This window comes from Solanum lycopersicum, chromosome 1 (assembly GCF_036512215.1).
Source record: "Solanum lycopersicum chromosome 1, SLM_r2.1".
Taxonomy (NCBI): domain Eukaryota; kingdom Viridiplantae; phylum Streptophyta; class Magnoliopsida; order Solanales; family Solanaceae; genus Solanum; species Solanum lycopersicum.
Window position 1 is genome coordinate 67,177,331 of NC_090800.1, and position 7,058 is coordinate 67,184,388.

A 7,058-nucleotide genomic window follows, 5' to 3' on the forward strand; every position below is an offset into this window, starting at 1 on the left:
TGATTTACCGACGAATTTGAATGTTTGGATAATTTTATAAAGAAAACATAGATTAGTTGTAAAAAATCTTGTTTTAAAATAACTACATTTTTTTGACACTTGTACACTAATCTTATTTCAAGTAGAGCCGTCAATATGGCTAAGCCCGTTGGGCCGGCCTGGCCTAACCCGAGATTTAATAGGGTTGAACTTAGATTTTGAAGCCCATTGAATAAAAAGGTTTTTTAGCCCGGCGTGAATAAGCCTGTTGATTTGATGGGCTTGAGAAATATAGGTAGGGTAGGCCCGTGGGCCAATAATAATTAATTAAAATATTTTAATATAATATTAAAATTTAAAATTTAAGAGAGTCCAAATTCAAAATAATTAGGTTAATATTTTTATTTATATATTTATATTTATAATTCAAGATTATTTCAGAGACCTCCCTCCAGGCTTCGCTCTATAACACTCACCTTCCTGTGGTTTACGATATTATGTCTACCTCCCTTATTTTTATTTTCTTGTAACCATTCGTTAAACCTATTTAAATAAATATAAATTAATTTACATTTGATAAATTTACCCGTATATATGAATGTTTAGATCTAATTTTCAATGATTTATCTTTATTCGTTGGATCATGTTTCTTCTTAGCTTGTGTAAATGTTTAACTAGAATAAAATCTTATCGTTCTTATCTAATTTCTTTCTTGGGTAGTTTAATTTTGTCTTTTATTTGAAGAAATTGTTGCCGCAAAATGATGGGTTATGGGGAAAAAATTTACGTGAATTGGTAAAGGTGAAATAGAGATAAGAGTTAATATTTGGTGAAAATGTGGGTTAGCTTAGTTGAAGACTTTGATCTTTGTTGGATTAAAAAAAAATAAGTCTTTGTGTTAATTTATTTTTAAAGTATTTGTTAAATAAATTTTTTTTATATAATATTTATTTAGAAGAAATTTATCTAAAAAAGAGTAAAATTGTCAAATCTATATTAATTTTATATTTATTTTAAATAGTTTTAAAGAATGGTTACAAGTAAATGAAAATAATGGAGGTAGACGTATTATCGTAAACCAAAGGGGAGGTGAGTATTAAAGAGCGAAACATGGAGGTCTCTAAAATTATCTCTATAAATATTATAAAAATAATTTTATTTTGATTTAATTAACAAGTACAAACATTAACATCAGGTATTATTGTTTTGTCGAAATTTATGATAATATTTTAAATTATAATTTGAAACTTAATTTAACAACTATAAAAAAATATATTTTTTTTAAAAAAGTGGCCTGGCCCATCAAGCCACGTACTTGTGGGTTGGGTCGACCATTTTTGCCCTACGCCAAAAATGGGCTAGCCCGTCCTGACCCGTAAAATGTCAAAGCCTATATGGATTAGCCCGGATGGTGTGGGTTAGCCCATATTGACAACTCTAATTCCAAGTATGAAATAAGTCAAATGATATACTGTAAAATAATAATTTCTACTAAACATTTTATCCGAGGTAAAGTTTTATAGTTGAAAAATCAACAAAATAATTTAAGAATGAATTTGAAAACTAAATACTAACTATGAAAGGATATTGAATAATTCTCAAATTAGTCTTGAAGCTCAAATTGCCTAACATAAGCTTTTACCCATGTTAATGTTTTGAACCAATATGAATAATTCAAAACTCCTAATTATGGATTAAGGAACTTTTTTTAACAACTGTTAAAGGATATAGAAACCTTAAGTCATTCATACAAAGTCTTAAGTTAAATTATAAGACAACTTATATTTTTATATATATATTTTAAGAAACTTAACAATTTCATTCAGCTCAAAAAAGGAATTAAATAGTTAATTCAAACTCAAAACATGGATTCAAAGCTTTTTAACAACTATGAAAGAACAAAAATGTTCTCAAGTCATTCTATAAGCTTAAATTATCAAACTTAAAAAGGGTTTGAAGAATAAATGAAAATTTGAAATGCCACCAATTGTAAGATACAAAAGAAAGATTTGATAAACTAAACTCGAGGAGCTCCGTGGGAATTTTATCTAAGTCAAGAAGAGAATTTTAAAGTTGTTAGTTTTTCACAATCAAATATAATAAAGAAAATATACTAATATCAAGGCAAATAAGAGAATAAGAAAACGAGGGGGCGGCTGAAATTTTATTTCACCCCCAAGTCCAGCCCTTCAGGTTGATGCTGCTGCCGTTTAGCTTGGCCTTTTGAAAGTCCAAAACTTTCAAAAAAAAAATTTAGCCTTTCTAAGGCTGCTGCTGCTGCTTCATTAATTAGGAATTTTAACCCAAATTTGCTCCTCATTTTCAGCCTTTTGAGGTTATCGTAACTCTGCCTCAATTACTGCAATTTTTGGGACTTTTCAAGTACGATAAAATGCTATTATTTTAGCCATTTAGGCTACTGCTGCTGCTGTATTTTTGGGTGTCCAAACGAATAATATTAGCTCCCTTTCACAACTCCGAAGAAGGTTGACTCAAAAAGAGGAAAATGCAAGAGAAGGGAGTCCATTGGACTCATTCACGGAAAGCGTGTTCATGAAAAAGGAGGAAAAGAAAAGAGTAAAATAAGAACCTCAATATGAATAATATCAAGTCAAATTAACGATCTAGTTATCATCATGTAAAAATCCAAAACACAGTGAACAATATTTTTAAAGTAATAAAATATGATTTCTTAAAACTAATAAAGTAACTTAACCGTAGTCATCCTAACTACATGGTGTTGCTAAGAAATTTGAGCAAGTAACGAAGTGCAATGGAAATAATTATGAATGTCATACTCTAACTTAAACAATTACACGGAAGAGGCACAAAGGTTATAGAACATAGAGTTTTGCACCCTTTCAGTCGCCAACTGATCATAATTTAAACAAACAATGAAACAACCAAAAAACTAATTCAAACAGTAAGTATAACAATCCAAACAAGCTGCTACTGGCTCCATTTACACCCAACTAACACTTACATGTAAGCACAATAAACTGGTCAGAACTATCATGACCAGTCCAACCATAATTTAATCAACAACCATATAAGCAACACAACTACGAAAAGCTAATCATCTCAAACCAAATTTCACAAATAAGGAGATAGAATAATGCCATCAGAGGGACAAAATGACGTGGGAAGTGAAAGAGGCGAGACCATGAAACGAAAGGATAATTTTTTTTAAAGCTACAAAACATTTTCTGAGATTAAAGTGACAAACTTGAACATTAATCATCCACAACTTGCTGTGAATATTGACAATCAAACAAAAGGGGTATTCTAATTTCAACTTACTGTAAATATTGACAATCAAACAAAAGGGGTATTCTAATTTTCCAATAGAGTTGAAGAAAACCTGCAAGATTTTGTGGATATAATCAAACACAGACAATCTAATATATTGAAAACACTAAACTACCAATCATAATATGAAGACAAGAAGCCAACAAGATAACTAAAAAATATGCAGACGAAAACCCTTCATAATGCTAAAAATAATCAGAGAAAATTAAATTAAACTAGCAAGAAGGAAAATATATGTGATTACTTTGTGCTGAGCAGCAAATGGGGACAACGAGTTTGGAAACGATTCCACCTCTTTAACTCAAAAAGCCACAAAATGTTTTAAAATTTTAATTGTGGAACCAAGAATTCCCAAAAATTTTTGGGTATTCTTTGGTCTCCGAAAATCCTCCTCTGAACAGTGAAAAGAAAGGGATTTATATAAGAGAGTTTTGGGGAAATTTCTTGTTAGACACTATGTGGGAGAATCCCAAATTCAAAAATTAGCAAAGATAAGGGTGGGTGAGCTGGAGGGTGTACGAATTCATACCATTTTCAAATAGAAATTAAAGAGGGGAGAGTCGTCTGATTTTTAGCCAAGAACGAGCTTGTAAGGAGATGGAGACACCTGGCCTTGTCCTCCAATTTTCAAGAGGATCAGGTCGAGGGAGAGAGACACGTGCGAGACTCAATTCGATGGGCGCACTGCATGGCTGTTTTGGACAAGTCGCGTACTGCTGGAGTTTCTGGTTTCGCTCTTGTTATGGGTTGACGTTGTTGAGGCTGCGGATGTGTTATTGTTTGATGAGGGAAATTGAGAGCAGAGAAGTGAAGGAGTTATTTGGGCCTGGTCTTGTGAATTGGGCCAAGAATTTGAGTTTTCTTTTGTTTTCATTGAAAAGCTAAGGCCCAATTTGATTTCAAAGGAAAAAAGACCCCTGGTATTGAAAATGATAAGATGAAAAAAATTTAAAACAAAATGACTTATGCTTTCAATTAATTATTAACACTCTTAATTCAGACAAAGTAAAACAATCATCTTCACATTAGGTTTTCATTATTATTAGTTTTTTTTTAAATAAAAAATTCTAACTTAGTTAAAACACCATTTTAGTAAAATGATTTTCTAAATATATATTGTAAACTATATAAATCTTTATATTTCAAGTATATAGAAATATATTTTATAGGAAAAGAAAAAGGAAAATCACCATAAAAATAAAGTTTTTTTGATTTTTTCAAAATAATTACTTCAAATTGTTTGAAATTCAAGAAGCTTGAAAAATATTTAATTAGCAGAGGGACAAAATTGAGTGTCAACACTAAAAAGGACAACAAATATAACATGATAGACCCACTAGGTAAGCCTATAAATCCAACTAATGCAGGGTTTCCTAATTAAGGACTCCTTATTTCCCCTCACGCCTTCTCTGGATTCCTAATTAATAGACCCGATATTATTTTTGTTATGAATTCCAAAAGTAGACAAAGAATGAATTACTCTTTCTAGGCTCAAAAGGTCGTCATGCAATTTGATTTGTAGTTCTTTAAGCCAAATATTAATGTCGCTATCTCTGTTTGTAATGATTTATTGTTATATTATATCTAGTAAATAGGAGTATTCGTTTAACATGAAAAAAAATACTTTGACTTATTTTTTAAAACACAAGAACCCAATGCATACTCCTAAAAACCCCAATTATTCATGTTTGGCTGTTCAAGGATTATCAGGTATTTTCTATAAACTGAATCAAATTGGAACAAAAACTTTATTTTATTAAGGGTTTTAGTGTATGCATTCATCCTCATAGATTGAGATGAAATTCGATCATTTGACTTCAACATTATTGATTTATCTTTTTGGAAAATGGGCCATCGACCAAAAAAAATAATAGAAAATTGAATTCCAAAAGAAAAATGACAGTTAGTTGAATCAATTTAGGTATCAATTATAACCTGATGTGACTGTAATACATCAAAATTTTCTAAGACCAGACTCGAATCATGTTGGGTTTTAAAGAAGTGTGAATGGAAAATGAAGAGTTGCGACTTTTATAAAGAGTTGTGACTTTTATGAAATATTGCGATTTTTATGAAAAGTTGTGATTCTTATGAAAAGTTGCGACTTTTATGAAAAGTTGCGATTTTTATGGACAGTTCTAACTTTTATTAAAGGTGACGACCTTTCTGAAAGATTGTGACTTTTCCAAAGGTTTGTGACTTTCCGATAAGGCACAATAAGAACCTTTTTGTACTACCCTTCTTCTATAAATAAAGGGATTTCCTCTCAGTTTAATATAGAATTCATGGACTTCTTCTTCAACTATTAAATCTAGTATTCTAAGTGTATTTTATTGTCGTTGAGTGGTTCGCTGACATAGGAGTTTTGGTATCTATACTCTGGTGATTGAGATCCTTTTACTCTGGGAGGCCATATTCCAAATCAAACCCCGGATACTAGAGGGGAATAATTTCCTTAAGGGGACACTGTGATTTCAATGGACTTGATCTTTTTCCTATTAAAAATTTTCCAGATTCTATTATGTGTTTTACAAATTTTAGAATTGTGAATTAATTTCAGTTCTTCTATTCTTTTGTTCTTCACTGGTTCATTAAACTTGGTAACTTCGTGTTTCTGCAAAGTTTGTTGGAATCAGTAAGATTCTTTACACACATATTAACAATAATTCTTCTTTAAGAAAAATATTTCGTATATTTTATTAAAAAATCTGTTTTTGATTCTTGTTTGCGCGATAGCTTTAATTTTCTAGTAGTGAAAATGTTCTTGAACATTGTTGTCTTACAAAGATGTTCAAAGGTTTGTTCTAAGTATGTTTGAAATACAAGATGAACAACAAATCATTCTATAACACCACACAGCTCTACTCATAAAATTATAATTGTACGACCCTTTTGGGGGTCCATACAAGTCACCCATCAATTTTTATATTTTGAGTCAACTTCAAACAATCATATCTCTCATGACATAATGAATTAGGTGGTCCATGACATATTAACATAAAGGTCTTTGAATCCTTCAAAAACCATCAAATTTTTCCTCATTTTGAGTTTAGAAAAAAAAGTTATGTCTGTTTTTGAGAAGCCTTGTCGGCCAAGTGAAGTTCAACGACCATCAATACGGCCCATGAATTTTAACAGACCAGGATACCTTAACTGTCTGTGAAACCTCCCATTTAAGGTATTTTGTCAAATTTAAAAGTTGGGGTCATTTTGGTCTTTGTCCTATACATTTGGAATTTAAACTACAACATTTTAACCCATATTCTAAGCCTAAACCATGGTGTTTTACACCTAATTAAGGTCTTAAAAGTGTTTATCAATTCTTTTACGTTAATTAACACTTCAAAATATTACGAGGTTCCAAGAGAAGAAAAATTAGGGTTCAAGTGTTCTTCGAGTCACGTCAATTTTGCCAAAAAACCTCGTTCTTGCAAACATAGTGTTAGACTAGTTCTTCTACATTCCATACATTTACTTTCAAATCAATAAAGGGGTAATGTGGGATTCTATCCTTAATTTTAGTTTCTTGAGATTAGTTGATATTTATTTCTTGAGTTCCTGATTCTTTTGGAAATATTATTCCTAATTATTAAATTCCTATATGTTATGCATTGTGATTCTTGAGTTTGTTGGCTCATGTCTATATTTCATCATGAACTCTATGATTTGAGTATTCTTGAGATGAGGAATGTCGTTGAGTTATGAGTTCTTGAAATCTGAGTATTGAATTTTCTATATTGTTATTGATATCCTTCAGTTGATTCGTTCAT

At 30.8% G+C, this 7,058-nt stretch overlaps 1 long non-coding RNA gene across 1 annotated transcript; it reads right to left on the reverse strand.

The window, feature by feature from the left end:
• Window positions 1–1,846: 1,846 nt before the first annotated feature.
• On the reverse strand, window positions 1,847–4,054 carry LOC104646590 (uncharacterized). The gene is made up of 2 exons (XR_740709.4): window positions 3,533–4,054; window positions 1,847–3,340 (listed from the first exon to the last, which is right to left on the reverse strand). It is a non-coding gene; the product is annotated as an uncharacterized lncRNA (long non-coding RNA).
• Between the last annotated feature and the right edge of the window lie 3,004 nt (window positions 4,055–7,058).